Genomic DNA, 18,230 nt, shown 5'->3' with positions numbered 1-18,230 from the left:
AGCAGAAAATGAGTGGTTTATAATCTTCCTTATATTTAGCCTATGAGAATTCAGCTAAGTAGCCGACTATATTTGAGTTAACATAGTCTCAAGTCTTTATTTCGTGTCTGGTTGTGTCAGATAGGCTTGATTCTAACAACTTTGTATGAGTTTTGTTAAGATCAAACTAGGTTTTTTCCAGAGGGTATTTTATAAAGAATAATGTCCAATTAAAAGGGCAGAATATTATTTTGGTGAGAAAATTTGCAATAGTAGATGAAAGTTTAATCCAAGAGTAAAAAGATATGGTTACTGACCCCATTTCTTATCATTTTTAGACATATCATTTTTGTTGAAACATTTATTCTCACCAATTCCTTGTGTCCTCATGTTAAAGTGCAATAGACATGACAGGCTTGCCTATACTCACAGGATTACTGTGAGGCTCAAAGAGAATAAGACATATGAAAAGCCATGGGAGACCATGAGTTGGGCTTAAGGTGTTGCAGCTATTTGCATATCTAGCAATGTCTTGTGTTTGAATAAATGTTGCTGAATGAATATACTGAATGAGTAAATAAAACCCAAATAAAAAGGCAGTGGAAAAGGGACTTAGATTACAGTCAGTTTCATGCGAGAAAGATTTTTAAAAGCCAACTAACTCAATCCTCTCTATCCATAAGGAAAGTGAATATAGAAGGGATAAATAGCTTATAGATAGTGGCAAACTTGGAGTTCCACCTTTGTTTTTTAAATTTAAAACAAATACTATTTCCACTATACCTACCAGTGTCTTTCTGGGCTTGATGGGGTTTCTTTCAGCCTTCAGCCCTGGGATTGTGCCGATTCTAGGGAAATATATTTAGCCCTTCTTAGCACTTATGTGAACAAGATCATATTCATGTGCTTTGCTTTGATTTACAAACTATACTTTATAATACACATTCTTCTCCCAAATAAACCCAGAGGGTATTTACAGTTATGTTCTGAAAATTCAGTAGTGACAGGTAGGCTTTTCCAGCCTCTTGGCTCCACCTCTGTTTCCAAGGTGTCAAAGCTCCTCTTCAATTGAACAGAGGCCTTCACCTGTGGAGGCGGGCCTGCTGCATGTGGTCTAGTGTTCCAGGTAGTAGGGAGACACTTAGGCACATGGGTGATTTCACATTCTGCAACAGCTCTGTCGTAAGTACTCTTTCCATACTGAACTGTTCTTACATTAAGAATCCTGAGATAGGCTGGGCGCAGTGGCTCACGCCTGTAATCCCAGCACTTTGGGAGGCCAGGGTGGGCGGATCACGAGGTCAGGAGATCGAGACCATCCTGGCTAACACGGTGAAATCCCATCTCTACTAAAAATACAAAATTTAGAAAGGTGTGGTGGTGGGCGCCTGTAGTCCCAGCTACTCGAGAGGCTGAGGCAGGAGAATGGCGTGAACCTGGGAGGCGGAGCTTGCAGTGAGCCCAGATTGCGCCACTGCACTCCAGCCTGGGCAACAGAGTGAGACTCTGTCTCAAAAAAAAAAAAGAATCCTGAGATAACAACATAACAACAGGGTTTGCCTCTGCCTCAGAGAAACCCTGGGCCTATAAGGCTGAAACTTCTATGCCAATAAAAGCTGCTGAATTTCTAAAAGCATCAGCTCTTCTTGGCAGGTTGGCTGCAAAGTTACGGCTCCCTGACTCACTCCTCTCAATTGACTACTTATCAGAGCACATGTGGGTGTGGACATGTGATCATTTGTACTATGACTGGAAGTAGAATATGAATCAGTCCGGTAAGGTAATGCTCTTTCATGTCGTTGGCGGTTCCCTACTATAAGTTGGAAACAATCCAACACTGGATTTCAGCCTAGCTCTGGGGTACTTAACTATGGAGGAAACCTACACTATACTGTGTGTGTTTCTTACATCTTCCAGCCTGGAAGAACAATGGGAAAATTTAAGTTCCTCTTTACTTTGGGTAGAATAACTGGTTGTTAGCTCAAACAAGATTCTGTGACTTGATTACGGGGATCTTTACCCCAAATTGTGGATTGAACCTGGGTCTTGAATGCAAAGTGCTTCTTGAATGAAATTCACGAAAGAATTTCAAACATCCTTGTGGAAAAACAGATACAGTTTCATTTATTCATAGGCATGGGTATCTTTCATGGAAACATGCCTTAAATTAAAAATACAGAAACAATGATTCTTGATCATATAATTGTAATAGCACCATAAATATATATAAAATATCCCTCTCAGGGGCAAAATTCTCCTTTGATATTACTAGTTTTGACAAGGTAGATATGTATGTGTTTGTTTTTAGAGCAGACTTTAAACGTGGGAGTGTTGATTAATGAGACTGATTATATATGAGGGAAAGGGAATGCGGGCAAGATATTTCAGGCCGACTCCATGCTTCTGACTTGTGGAGTCATTTACATCTAGCAGAGAGGAGGAGTGTGTTTGTAGAAGTGTGGATGCAGACGTGCTGGTTAGCGTTTTACTTACTAAATGCACAGACTGGAGACGGATTACTGAAATGCTCCTTTCCCCCTCTCCATATGCATTTTACAAAAAGACGACAATACCAATTTCTACTTTAACCTTTTAATCTAGTTTTAAAAATGGTTCTTATTACTATCTCTAACCCTTTAATCTAGTGCCTTACTGAAGCTGAGGATGATGAAGTGATGGTCTTTTGTTTCCTCATGCTCTGAGCTCCCAGGCTATGGAAGCTGTAGATTTTATGTCCCACCACAGTCCGTCCAGTGCTGGGTGATCTTAGATTCATTTTTTTTGGTCTTATTTTTCAGACCCAAAGTAAGATCAAAGCCTTAACTAAGTTTGAGTGTTAGGTCCCAAGAAATAGCTAATTTCAACATTTCCCCTGACATATAAGGCTAAGGTGAGGCAATTTCATCATATACTACCTGGGGAGATGGGAAATATAAAGACGATGGCAGAAAGGGTAAAAAGATGAAATAAAATAATGAATTAAATTCTTTTTTTTAAATTTTAAAGTTTGAAAAGTTTGATTTGAGAATTAGGTGAAGGTACAAGCCAATGTCTTCGATAGGGACCAGAAAGAGATCAAAAGAACCAGTGTGTGGTAAATAACTTTTGATGAGAAGAAACAAATTCAGGTATCTGTGGTAACACTCTGTTTGTCTCCTTGTTTATCTCCTCAACCATCCTTCAATCTACACAGAACCACCAGAGAAAAACCACTGCAGAGTCATCATGTTGCCCCAAATATCTCTTAGAGGGTTGACCTGAAAATTAGAGTGGAAATTATTCTACCGCTCAGCGTGTGCTTTTGGCCACTGTTGAATATTGACCCATCTCAAGTGTACACACATCATGTCCATCATCCTTGATTTGGGGAAAGCTGGCTGGAGCCCTAACTCAGAATTCACCCTCTTCAATCTGTCAACTAGGCTGAGCAATTCTTAAAAACAACTCCTGTTTATAAGAAGTTGATAAAAGGGACTTGTTTTTTTAATATTAAATGCAACATCTAATAATTACTTTGCAGTTTAGAACAGTGTCTAAAATTCTTCTGTGGAGTTTGAAAAGATGTTTCTAGGGCTGAAGGTGAAACTTCTGCCCGCATTTTGCGGACGGGATGTGGAGATGGGAAACACAAGTCCACTCTTCTGAAAGGCTTGACATTTTAGAGCTGAAAGTTACCAATGGCTTAGAGAAGAAATTTAGTTTAATTTGTTCACTACTATGATTTTCAGGGTAGAAGTTAAAGTTTCCGCAGCTGTCCAGACTAATTTTCTAGTTTATCCTGAATCTACAAGGCTTCATTTTTTCCACAAATATTTATTGTAAGCCTATTGTGTAGTAAACTATTTATTGTAAGCCTATTGTGTAGCCTACGGCCTTGAATATAAATCAGGGATATGTGACACCTTCAGGGAACTTCCAGCCTGTATTATTTTTCATTCTATAATTTAAAAAATTCTGCAATTACTGTTTTATGTCAATTCCATCTCCATCTACCATTATAATGGCCACTGTTGTGTGGATGATGCTTAAATTTCTTTCAGGACGTTGGAACTCTCTCCTAAGCTATAGTCAAAGATGTTCAGTTCTCTGCTTTGTAAGCATGTACATACTTACATGGAGCTCAAAGTCAAACTCTCTGGTACTATTCACATAAACTACACCATCCTCATAATTCTTCTCTTTCTTAATAGAACAATATTTCTCCAGCCCCCTAGTTAACGCACCATTCCCCTCCATGGGCTTTCATATACAGAAGGCCAACACGTCCTTTCATTGAACTTTCCCTGCGGGTTCCCCAGCAGCTCTATTCTATACCACTGCCATCTCATTCTGGTTTAACTTGCCATTATCTCTTGCCTGTTCTGTGATAGTCACCCAACTCATCCTCTGTTTCTTCTCTCCCTTCTAACTTAGTCACGATGTACACTGCAGATTAATCTTCCCAAAGCACAATTTCATTGCATCATTCTTTTGTTCAAATACCTTCATGGACTCCCCTTGGTCTACAAATAAACCTAAACTCAGTAATCTTCATTTTTTGGCCATAACCTGCCAGTCTTGTTCTTATCACTCATGGTGCTTGCTACTCATGCATATGTCATAATTACCAATCTAGAAAATTGCTGTCTACAAACATGCATTCTGCTGGGCTACGCTTGAACGTGCTTCTGTGAGCAATGCTTTCTATTTTGGTTTTATTTCCCTCAAGTTCTGGTTTTCAGTGTCAGGTTCTTCGTGAAATCCTATGATAGATCTCCTGTGACCACCAAGACTTATGTTGTGAGTATCAGCTGTCCTCATAGTATTGCTATTTGGAAATGTATCATATACGTTTAAGCTTGTAAGGACCTTGAGTTCATGTTTGAGGTTGCTTTGTATCCATTCTCATTTTTCATACAGTGTCTAGACAAGTAGCTTCCCAGAATATTTGGTGAATTAACAAATAAAAGGAAGAATGAATTAATTAATTAATGGGAGATACTAAGTGAAGTATAATAAGATAAGTGACTCTGAAGTCAGAATTTCTGAGTTCAAACCTAGACTTTGCCTCATAGTAGCTGTGTGGCTTTAGGCATGTTCCTGAACCTCCCTGTTTCTTGTATCATCACCCATAAAATGAGGATAGTACAAGTACTTATCTCATGGGGTTGTGGTGGGTTGTAATTATATTAATCCATGTACAGTGCCTAACAAAAAAGATGATAAAAACACGATGCTTGGCACAGAGTGGACACTCAGTAAGCATTAGTGGTCACTATTACTGTTGTTATTTCAAATATGAAAGGGGAATTCCAAACTGGAGTTACTGTAAGAATCTTCCTGAGAAGACAGGGCAGGAGCTTGGGTCATGAATGATGGAGCAAAGGTAAGGACATATTATGTACTGTTTTCTCAGATCTGCCCGGAGTCAGTCATCAAAATCATGCTGTCTGTTGCCAGCCATACAGATGGTACTTCTTTTCAATCTCTAAGTCCTTTTATTAACTAGAACAACAGCAATGTTTTAGAGTCCTGTGCTACAGGGCATTCTTCTCTTCCCTGTGGCTGGCCCATGTGTTTAGGGAGGGCCATGAAGGCTGAGTTCAGGGCTGCCTCTTGTTTTCCCCTGGCCTCCTGCTGCCAAAGTCTCTGCTCTCAGCCTTGTCAGGCTTAGCCCAGGAAACATCTGCAAGGGCACTTCACGGTGACACATTCTCAGGATGAGACAGCCAGGCCTCAGAGCAGCCTGCTGGGCCCATCTCCTCCAGAACATGTGTGGGGAGGCTGAGGAAAGAGAACTTGGGGCTGGGCTTGTCACCTGGGGCACAGAGGGCTCAGATGACGTGATCCTATTGTCTAAAGGACAGCCGTCTGTTGTTTTTGTTCTTTTTAGTAAAATAAATAAAGCCTCCCATTTCTATGATAATGCATGAGCCACCAGAGCATGGCTTGATGGTCCCACCTGGACTCAACGCCTGGGCTGTCATGGAGGGTTATGGAGCAAGTGGGAGACTAATTATTTGCACAGCTCTGGCCTAATGAATAGCTTTGGATAGAGAACTTCCTGGAGTCAGCTGGGGAGTACTCCACCCATGCAGCTTGATTACAGAAGCTATTTTGAAGTGCATTTTTGTTACTCCCAGAGGCGAAGGCCACTTGATGGGCCAGATTGCCCTCGTAAGCCAAGCGTGGCTCACTCTCATTGCACCTGAACATTCGGCACGTCCTGCACACAGGAGAGGGTGTCTGAGTGCTGCCCTCAAAGTGTGGGCTTCCTGCACCTATCGTGTCTCCGGCTTCTCTTCCAACTTTTGTTATTTCTGGGGAGAATGACTTCAGCTTGGGTTGCAGGCGAGGAAAGATTTTGAAATGTTTCTGTGTGGAGGAGTAGGTCCTCTCTCTGTCTTTACCTTCCCGTGTGCAGAAGCTGCAGAGGACATGTGTTGCCCCTCCGGTGGCCTGGGAAGCTACTGGTTTTCCTTTTAGGACACGAAGGGTGGACTAAAGCTATGTTTTCTGCGATGTTTTACTTTAGTCGTGCTCATGCACTGTGCCAAAGATACTGAAGTGTACTTCCTAAAGAGGAGAAATAAAAGTGCTGGGGGCGGGGAGTTTGATGGGTTGGTCGATAGGTGATCCATGATTGAGCATTAGAAAAATGAGGCCTGAGCTGCTGGTGCTTAAAGTTATTTCTAAATGCTTGCAGAGGCGCCTAACTTCGCTTTCTTCTCGGTGCAGATCTCCTTTCACTGAGGTCCTGTGCGGGGAGCTTGTTTCTTTGATATGGAAATGTGCACACTGATTCCTGCTGGAGGACCCAGGAGCCTCTGGGACCCCGCAGCTCAGGAGGCAGTTTTGGGTTGAAAGTGGGGGAGCGGAATTCATCTGGTCTCTTGTTTCCACTTCCTTCCTCCACGCTGCTGTCTGAAGTTTGTTTCTCTGCTGGCTTTCTCTTTCCTATCTCAGATTCTTTCCAGTGCTTAGGGAAATCTCTTTCCACTTTTCCGAAAGCAAAATAAATGAAGCCACGACAGAGGCTGCCCTGCTCCTCAAAATACCTATGGGGGTAAGACGTAGAAATCCTAAAGCTGAAGTGTGATTTGGGAGATGGGTACGCTATGCCCTGCCCACGAATAATTCAGAGTAATAGGTAGATTGTGCCTATTTTCTGAGTGGCTTTTAGATTCACTAAAAGGTGACATTGGATGAGGTTTCAGGCAACGGAGCCAAGACAGGAAACTCAACCAAGATGATCACCAGGGACACGCCCCTGCATTTCCTCAGAGTAAGAGAGATCATACATCTGACTTTTGAGGCTTTTAAGCAAGGAGACTAAAGGTTGTTTGGCACAGTACAGTATTCATTTTAAGAGACTACAAACATAATCTAACTGTGAGATTCTAATCCTTTCTACAGCTTTTCCTTGGAAACAAACTGCAGGCAAGTCATTATAGCCATGGTGCCCCTACGGTCTGCATGTTTTTCGATGCCTTCACAAAATATGAGACTAGAAAAAAGAATGACTGGGCCCAAAACGTAAAAATAAAGCTATAAATAAAAATTAATACATATTTAACTTATTAATAATTTTGTCAGAGACTGTAGCAATTCAACACAGATTATTTTTCCCCCTATTTTACTGAGGTATGATTGACAAATAAAATTTGAGTATATTTATCATGTACAACATGTTTTGATAGATGTATACATTGTGAAATGATTACCACAAACAAGTTAACTGATCCATAACCTCATAGTTATCTTTTGTGTATGTGTGCAGTGAGAATATTTAAGATCTACTGTTTAAAAATATTTCAAGGCCAGGTGTGGTGGCTTACGCCTGTAATCCCAGCACTTTGGGAGGCCGAGGCAGGCGGATCATGAGATCAAGAGATCAAGACCATCCTGGCCAACATGGTGAAACCCCATCTGTACTAAAAACACAAAAATTAGTTGGGCATGGTGGTGCGTGCCTGTAGTCCCAGCCTCTTGGGAGGCTGAGGCAGGAGAATCACTTGAACCCGGGAGGCGGTGATTGCAGTGAGCCAAGATCATGCCACTGCACTCCAGCCTGGGAGATAGCAAGACTCTGTCTCAAAAAAAAAAAAATCAATTATATCATATAGTATTGTTATAGTCACCATGCTGTACATTAAGTCTCTAGAGCCTATTCTTGTAACGGAAAGTTTGTACCCTTTGACCAACATCTCTGCTTTTCTCTTTCCCCCCAGCCCCTGGCAACCACCATTCTAATTCTACTTTCTGTTTCTATGAATATGACTTTTTTAAATTCCACATATAAGTAAGATCATACAGTATTTGTCTTTCTCTTATCATATAGAATTTGTCTGTGTCATTACACATATTGTTCTTAGCATAATGCCCTCAAGTTTTATTCATGTAGTTGCAAATGTCAGGATTTCGTTTTTATAGCTGAATAATATTCCTTTGTATACATATGCCACAATTTGTTTATACATTCATCCACCAAAGGCCACTTGGGTTGTTTCCATGTCTTGGCTATTATGAATAATCCTGCAGTAAACTTAGAAGCACAGACGTCTCTTTGAGATACTGATTTTGTTTCCTTTAGATATATACCTAGAAGAGGGATTGCTGGGTCATAGCGTAGTTCTATATTTAATTTTTTGAGAAACCACCATACTGTTTTCCACGGTGACTGTACTCATTTACATTCCCACCAACAATGAACAAAAGTTCCCTTTTTCTCCACATCCCCACCAACACTTGTTATCTCGGGTTTTTGATAATAGTCATCCTAACAGGTATGAGATGATATCTCATTGCCGTTTTCATTTGTATTTCCCTAAAGATTAGTAAAGCTGAGTACCTGTTTATGTAGTTATCTGTTAGCCATTTCAAGAGACTATCTGTAAGCCACATCTATTCAAAATATAGGTACATTACACATATGTCATATGTGTAATATGTCATATGTGTAATGTATTATGATGTGTAGTCTCCAAAAGTTAGAATGTTAAGTTACAAGAAGGTTTATAAAATGGTCTTGCTGCTTGTCTAACTTATAAGCCCTCATTTTAGAATCTCCTATGGCAGAGGAATAGAATGACACAATGGTAAAAACTCAAGTCCTAGATTCAGACACAGATTTTGATTCAGAATCTTTATATGACCTGGGACAAGTTCATTACCTCTCAGATCTTTTTCTCACCAATAAAGTAGGAATAAAAATAATTATATCTATATCATAGATTTTTTTGAGAACAAAAGTCACTTGTTACAGCATCTGACCCCGAGAAAGCACTCAGTGAATTTTAGATTATAATTATTGCTCTTCTTTTTTATCAAACATTATTACCTGGCTCTAACAGATTTAGACTGTCTCTATAAATCAAATTTATATTTGAAAGAATAAAAATGAAGCACTAGAAAAGATATCTGGGACAATGTGCTTCAGGCTTTGGGGGCAATTTTAAAAGATTAGGTTTAGAACTCTTTTATGTAATATGAACACAATTCAACCAAATACAGAATGGACCTCCTTAAGAGGAAAACTCTTATGTAGCTGGTTTATTCTGGCATTTCTGGTTTGGAAAACAAAACTCTGTATAAGAAATAAGCTACATTTCTGTAAGCATGGAAGTGCCATTTGGAATGACAGATATTTCTAGAGTCTAAACATCTTCCTTAAGTTTCTCAGGCCTCAATGTTTTCTCACACTGTCTTACACATATCTTGGCCTTCCCACATTCTTCTTGGATTGATTGCCATTCTCTACCTGACTCAGTAACAGGCTGGGTGCAGTGGCTCATGCTTGTAATCCCAGCACTTTGGGAGACTGAGGCAGGCGGATAACCTGAGGTCAGGAGTTTGACACCAGCCTGACCAACATGGAGAAAGCCCGTCTCTACTAAAAATACAAAATTAGCTGGGTGTGGTGGTGCATGCCTGTAATCCCAGCTACTCGGGAGGCTGAGGCAGGAGAATTGCTTGAACCAGGGAGGTGGAGGTTGTGGTGAGCCAAGATCGCGCCATTACACTCCAGCCTGGGCAACAACAGTGAAACTCCGTCTCAAAAAAAAAAAAAAAACAGTAACAAACAGATGTCTTTTGATATTTCCTGCCATATTTCATGTAATGCCACATCTGGCAGGCAACTATTCAGTACAGTATTAACTATCTTAAGGGCACCTATCCTGCTTTTCTCTATGTTTCTGTTTATTTGGTTGATTTCCCACTTTTTTATGAACAAATTAAAGGGAAAGGCTCTATATTTACCTCCATTCTTAGAGATCAAGCGCCAAGAACAGAGTAAATGTTCATTAAATGTGAGTTGAATAAGTGAATGAGTGAATAAATGAGTTAACAGAAAATTCTAAGACTTATAGCAAATTACAAACTTACTCAGCTAGCTGACCCACAGCCAATAATAGCTGATTAAACAGCACACTGTGAAGAGTCTGCCGTTAGGATCATCCAGACTCTTATCTCCCCAGCTCCTCTGCACCTTCTTCCCACTGCATCTGAGCCCAAGTTGTTCTTCTATCCTAAAGTCCATGTGGGCTAGATCATAGACTGAGGATTCAGTTCTGGGCTCAAATCTTGGCTCTTTCTCTTACTTTCCATATAACTGTGGGCAAGTAACATAATGAGATGGTCAGTTTCTAGGATTTATCCATCCTTGAAATTGTCTTATGTATTTAACTCCGCTTATTAGAGTGTAAGCTGCTCAAGGTCAGGGACTCTGTCAGGCTTATCAGCCACTGTGTCTACATTGCCCAGAACAGTCTCTGGAAACTAGCATCTGCTCATTCATACTTGTTGTCATAAAAGTGATGAGTTTAGTATCTGGTATGATCAGGCACTTTACAAATGGAAGCCCTCATCTGGACTGCTACATAGCCTCCTGACCATCAGCCTCACCTCCCTTCAATTTGCTTTTCACTTGAGAAGCAGAGTATTTCTTCATTGCAAGCCTAATTCTGTCATTCTTTTTATTCTGGTCTTTAATGGCTCTGCAGTACCTTCAACATCAAGGCCATGCTCTTGCAAATATGGCCTTTTGTGATTTGAGCTCTACACACAGAGCCATGGTTACCTCCTGTTCTAGTTATGCTGCATGACTTTCTGAACAGCCTAAGGCTCCTGTGTCCTCTTCTCTTTGCTGTTGTCTGTCTGCTATGCTTGCTCAATTCTTAGTCTACTCCCCAGAGTGTGTCATCATTCAAAATTTGGCTCCGATAGTATCTCCTCTGCAAAGACATTCTTGATGTTCTCCTCATCCATCCCAAGCAAGCTTAATCTCTTTGTGCACATCTCTATTTTATGGATGTGTGTGTGTGTGTGTGTGTGTACTTTTTGATATATTCTTACATCAGGCTGTACTGTTTTTACTATATCTATTACCCCTACCAAACTGTAGGCACCAATATAACTATTGCACAGATGAATTATCCTGCTAACTATTTAGTGGCTGGCATAAAATATGAATAAGTGTAGACTGAACCTTCATATATGTCTTTGTTGATTGAATGAATGAATGAATGAATACGCTTATACATCAGAAACTGGTACCTACCTAGTTTGAGTTGGATGGTGTTTGCTTGATTACACAAGTCTGTGCACATTTATAGGCTATTTGGTGATGCTGCTGTCTTTTTTGGCACGTTTCTTTACTATTCTTAGTATTTTTCTCTGTGGCTCTATGACTTTAGCTTTACATGGAGTAGGTTAGAGTGATGGATGGAGAAGAAGCTGGTCTCTAGGGCTGGCGATTGCAGTGTACCATCTCTCCCCCTGCCTGCAAGTAAGGATATGTCTGTGGGGTGGGGAGCTCCTTCCTGGCATTTCCCTTTTTGAAGCTAATCTGAGAAATAGGGACATCCTCACCTCTGTAGCTCATACTCCCAACCTGCTCTTTTTACCCCGGGGAGGTCTCTCACAGTCATGGTGGCAAAATGTAGTGAAGGGGTCACTGAGATGGACAGGACAGTGGGGTGCAAGTTTCAGGAAGCTGCTTGAGCCCTTTAGGGCTCTGTCTCCTCATTTATAAAAGGGGTTTGTCTGGCCCCTTCTAGCTCTGACATTCTAGAGTTACATGACTACGATGGTGCTGATAAGATGATCATGTAGTGGCGGGAGCTTGGGGGAGAGTCAGTGGTGAGTCCAGGTCCTCCAGGCAAGGCCCTGCCCCCTGTGGTATAAAGTCAAAGAGGACACATTTTGCTAATGTGCTTTATCTTGCCCATCAGCTCTGGGAACTAATTCCACTGGGTGATCACAGTTACCGGCCTCCTCATCTAAGGAGATGCAATTCCAGGAGCAGCTGCCCTCTGACCTGCTGGCTGGCCTGTGCATTACTCACCCTGTCATGGTCCTGAGACTGGCCCGCTGCCTGCTGGGAGCTTCACAGTCTGGCACAGCCGCTGGACTGGGAATGAAACAGGAAGCGTGCTGAGAGAGAGGGCAGGGGTGGAGGCTATTGGACCGGGAGGATGAGGCAGCTCAGGCCAAACACTCATCCATATTCAGCTGTGTGCCCAAGGAAGTGTGGAGGATCAGGGACAGAGAGAGTGGCCAAATGAATGTATGGAGAAGAGTGTCTGGCTATTGGTACCCGGATGCTGAGAAAAGATCGTGGTTTTGCCCAACCAAACAATCCAGGGATGAAAGTAGTCTTGGAGGGTACGATGGGGGCTCCAGTCACCTTTTGCTCGTTTCCCACTCTAGGCAGAGCTCTGACTGCAATAATAAACAACATGGGGCAGCCGAAATCTCAGTTGCTGAGAGGCTGCACAGTGGGAGAGACCACACATCACAACAGCCGGCCTGGGCTAGCGCCTGATTTGACGAGAAGCTCATCCCAGTGGATTGAGCCTTGAAAGTTCTTCTCTGACAGCTGGGAGTCTCAAGGGCTCAGCCATGAATCCTTCTAAACAGAGTTTGTGCTTTTGGTGGATGTAACCCCAGGAATCCCATCACGCTCCCAGAAGAGTACATGAATGGTGAAAGGACGGATGGGCAGATCGGGCAGAGCAAAGCACCAAGGGAAGAAACAGCAAATGACCAAAGCTATAAACCCTAGTGCTTTTAGATAGGGAAGGGGCTTTGCAACTGGCTCATGACCTTAGGTGAGTTTTTAAACTCTCTGAGTGAGCCTGTTTCTTTCATCTTGGTTTGGAAAAATGAAAGGAGTTCCCTCTCAACTTAAGTCAGAAAACAAACAAGAAACAAATGTTGAAAGATTATAGTCACAGATGCACAAAGCAACTCTTCGTTCCATTTACCAATGTGTATAATGTAATGCATCATTCCACAAAAGCAGATGACGCTTCTAATGGAAAGCAAGGAAAGGGTGGAGGAAAAAAGAAAATACATTCTAGAAAATACAGAAATGCCGTATTTCTGTAAAGGACATGTCTACCTTCCCTCACGTTTGCCCACAGGGCAGGACTTTTGTCTAAATGTATGATAGCCCTGGCAGTGTATACCCTCAGGCTCCAAGCTCCAGAGAACCCAAGAGGTAAAGTGGAGACTGCAACTGTCAGCAATTCCATACACTGAGAAACACAGGGAAAGAGGCTGCATGTGTAACTCTCCAAGTCCGACATCTCCAGCTTGGACTCAAAACACCAGTGGTTTAATCCAGAGACAGAAACACCTTTTGAGTCCCATCCCGTTACACAGGAAGCCCTTTGCTCTTTGGCTTGTTTTACTGCAGGCAAACTGCTAGGCTGAAATAGGATTTCCCTCACTGCAGCCCGCATTGGGATAAGTCAGAGCCTGCGGACTCTGCTTGAGGAGTGGCCAGGGAGATGCTTGCAGAGTGCAGTAAACAGGACATGGAGGAAGTTGGGAGCTGGACTCGGGTTGTTAACAAGCCCTTCCCTGCCACCCCCACCTTGTCAGGAAATGTGGGGAGCTGAGGGCCACAGAGCACACAATGATGCAGTGGGAAGTGGCCTTTATAAATACCTAGGGGTCAGGGCCAGGCTCGGCAAACAATAGGGGAAATGATGATGGCGGCAGTGGGTGTGGGGGGTGGGGAAGGCCAGGATGAGTCCATCAGTGACAATAATGGAGCAGAAGCAGATACTGGCGCTGGCGGTCCAGGGGGGCCTGGGGGTTGTGAATCAAACTATACAAATTGCTGGTGACTCAGTAGCCACAACAGAGGGTAGCAGGGTCTGTAAACAGTCCACAGTATGTCCCATTGTTCCTTCAAGAACCTCTCCCTGGTCTCTACATGTCAAAGGTCTCTGTTTTGCTTCACTTACCGGAAGCTGGTGGAAGCTAGTTGAGTGTTCAGAGGACACCATTCCTCACCGGTGGTGACAGTGGGCTCGGGGCTGCATTTTCTGCCTTGTGTTCACCCTGGTAAGCAAATAGGCACCAAAGGAAGGGAAAGAGGATCTGCAGGGAAACAAACAATGCCCCAGAGCTGAACTTTGGTTTAGTCTCCCCAGATTCACTTGGTGTGTGGATGGCAATGGAAGATTAGTATGCCGCCCTTCACTGGCCGTGGGGAGAGATGCATTTTTGTATTCAGAATATAACCTTGCAAATGAGATCAAACATTTGAAGAGCTATGGGAAAGGCAATAAACCAAAGTGGGATTCTTCGTCACTTGTCCAGCATGAATTATTACTTGCTGGTCAAGCAGGTGAGTAAGTGGCTATTTGCAAAGCTGCCTGAAGGACCTAGATTATTATTTTGTTTTTTTTTGTGGGACAGTTCCTAGTTCTTTCTACGATTAGCTACGCAAAAGTTAGACGACTGAAATTCTTTAGGCTTCATTTTTCCTCACCACATGGGGTTGGTCACTGAGGATCTATGAGATGCTAAACTTACAGAAACGGAAAGATTTTAGGTCAACTTATTTTTCTTTTCCATCTTTGCCTAGCACTGGAAATATATATTTTACCCTGACACGTAGACTGAGTTAGAGGAGCTAGCATGTGCTCCATTTCTTCATGTTAAAGCATACCAGGTGTTTCTAAGTTATAGGGTGATTTCCATGTACAAAGATATTTATGACATAAAATATACCTTTTGCAGAAATTATGAACTCCCCAGATTGAATGTTCCTTGTATCAATTATTATTCTGTTTTAGAGTGCTTCATCACAAATATGATTAAAAATCTAATTAGGTAATCAGTTACATAACAGTCATTTCTTTCTCTAAAATGTAAGCTTTACAAAAGCAGGCCCTGAGCCTCTCCTACTGATATGGTTTCCTTGGTGCTGAGCATAGTTTCTCCCATGGAATTGGCCCTTAGTAGGTATTGAGTGAGTGAGCAGGAGAACGAATGCTCTCTAAGTGCCTCCGTTTTATATGCAGTCTCTGTAAGGAGCCAGCTGGAAGCTGGGATCTGGGGTGCATGTGTATTGCAGGGGTCTGAGCATGGTCCTCCAGGGCTGTTTAACCACGGATGCATGTTCAGGGTGCCCTCTAAGACTGTAGGGCTCACCATGCCAGGGATGTCTCTGATGGGAGACGCTGTTCCTTCTGTATCCCATGGCACATATGATAAATTAAAGTGCGGTCTCATTTGAAGTCCCATTTAGTGAAATAAAACATATGAAACTCAAATGGAGGTTAAGCAAGCCACGTTATATTTATTTTAATATTTATTATTTAAAACATATATTTGAAAGACATAGGCTTTGACTTTCAGTGAGAAAAGATTAACCAATATGTAAATTTAGATCTTACTAAGGGCACCCTAACTCTATCTTTAACCTTGATATGCTGCTGGTGAAACTATAAACAGGCATATACCTTTTTTTTTGGTAACTTTTATTTTAGGTTTGGAGTACATGTGCAGGTTTGTTATATAGGTAAACTCATCTCACGGGGGTTGGTTGTACAGACTAATTTGTTACCTAGTTACTAAGCCTAGTACCCAATAGTTATTTTTCTTCTCCTCTTCCTTCTCCCACCCTCCACTCCCAAGTAGCCGCCAGTGTCTGTTGTTCCCTTCTTTGTATCCATTAGTTCTCATCATTTAGCTCCCACTTATAAATGGGAACACACCGTATTTGTTTATCTGTTCCTGCGTTAGCTTGCTAATGACAATGGCCTCCAGCTCCATCCATGTTCCTCCAAAAGACATGATCTTATTCTTATGGCTGCATAGTATTCCATGGTGTATATGCATCGCCTTTTCTTTATCCAGTCTGTCACTGATGGGCATTCACATTGATTCCTTGTCTTTTCTATTGTGAATAGGGCTGCAGTGGACATTCACATACATGTGTCTTTATGGTAGAATAATTTGTATTCCTCTGGATATATACCCAGTAATGAAATTCATGCTTATACTTTCTAAGCAAGCAATTTTTTCTATTACGGTTTATCAAAAGTCTTAAAATATTTGTATTTTCAGCCCAGCAATTTTATTTTTGGAAACTTTCATAAAAATCTGGACAACAATTTATAACTAAAGAGGTTTATCATATTCCAGTTCTATAGAAATAATTTTAAAAGTAGAAAAGTTTTCTAATAACAGGATATTCAATTAAAAACAAATGACAGAATATAATGATGGCACTGTTAAATTAATGGTGTCATTAAAATCACATATATAATTTGGATCAGTGATATTATTTGACAAAATGAAAAAATGCAGCATAAAAATTGCATATAGGCTACATTCTCAAAGATAAAAAACATGTAAATTTAGAAAGACTGGAAACAATTCTGTAAAACATTAGTGATGATTTTTTCAGGGTGCTGGAATGGCAGTTCTCTTCTTTTTTCTTGATACTTTCTCTAAAATTCTAATAATAAACCTGTATTTTATAATCAGTTAATAAAAACTATGTAAAACTTTGGTTCAGTAAGTTTAGTTTTGAAATTCCAAATTTAAGTTACTCTATCGATTTTTGCAAGGAATGAAGACTTGGGAGTGAATCTCTTCAAAAAGTAAAAAAAGGGAAGAGAGAAGAAGACAAAGGTGCAGGCATGTAGAAGGAAATTTTCTTTTTGTTTTGGAAAAAATCATGGGGGGTCATAAACATAATACACAAAGACATTTTAAGTACTCATATTTCTTTTTCCCTGGCTTCTGACAAACCACTGAAGGGGGAAACTGCTGAGAGTGTTCATGCACAATGCCTTCAGCAGATGCTAAGGGAAGGAAGTCCATGCACCAACTTCCAGTGAAGCGCTCATGGTCACAAATGCCAGGTATTGTGGGTTTTGATATCAGAATGTTTTCAGGTAAAGGTCTGTTTTCACGAAAGTGTGAGCTAAACAAACCACAGGCAAACAGCCTGAGGATGATGGTGGTAAACTAAGAATGAGTTAAGAAATAACGGTTAACTCTACTGTGTTTTCACCAGGCACTATTCTAAGTGTTTTGTGTGTGTGTTAACTCTTTTAATTCTTGCAGCAAACCCATGAGTTAGATGATATTACTACCCTCATTTTATAGGTTAGGAAATGGAGGCATAGAATGTTGAGTAAGTTGCCCAAGGTTGTGGGACTAGCAGAGAAATCAGGAATCCAGGGAATCTAGTTTAGAGCCCTTACTTTTACATCACAGTCTAAGCCCTCATTGATAACAGTTCTGCAAAGTTAGAAAGTCATCACATTATACCCAGGTGTTTGCATTCCTGTAGCCACGTAAGGAGGACTTATTCAGTAGGACAAGAAATTGCAGTTTAAAAGAAAATAATATTGTAAAAGGAAATAGCTACACTTATTTAAGACCTAAAGTTCCATTCAGTGTTTGTCTATTTGATAAATGTTTGAAAAACATTTGAGGATGTCCTGGAAGTAGAGATAAAAGACTTACTCTAGAAAGACAGACATAAGTAAAAGTGAATCATATGCTGAAAGATACTGGGACCTCTGATGAACTTATGCAAGATAAATGTAATTTCACAGGTATTTGGAAATGACACTTTGACAATCTGAACAATGGTGAGGAGACTATAGGGAGAGAGGTTTGGAAGTAACACACACATCGAAGTCTGATGTATTGGCTTAAAATATAATGCCATCTTGGCTTTTCTAATTCAACAAGTAAATATATATACATATGTGTAAAATGTCATCTGAATTGAATGGTAAAATATAGAAATTGGTGACTTTAGTTTGGGTAGCATCCAGAAAGAGAGGAGACCCCACTCTAGCTGGATGTTGTAATAACTTTCATATAAGGGCTATTTACAGCATGTGTGGGTGGAGTTTAAAACATGCACCAGGGGTTGAGCGGTGCCCTGGAATTGATGCCATCAGGAGGCAGCAGCTTTTGCCACCTCCAGGCCCGATGGCCACCAG

The sequence above is a fragment of the Gorilla gorilla genome, chromosome 9, assembly GCF_029281585.2.
Source record: "Gorilla gorilla gorilla isolate KB3781 chromosome 9, NHGRI_mGorGor1-v2.1_pri, whole genome shotgun sequence".
Taxonomy (NCBI): domain Eukaryota; kingdom Metazoa; phylum Chordata; class Mammalia; order Primates; family Hominidae; genus Gorilla; species Gorilla gorilla.
This window is presented reverse-complemented; position numbering follows the sequence as displayed.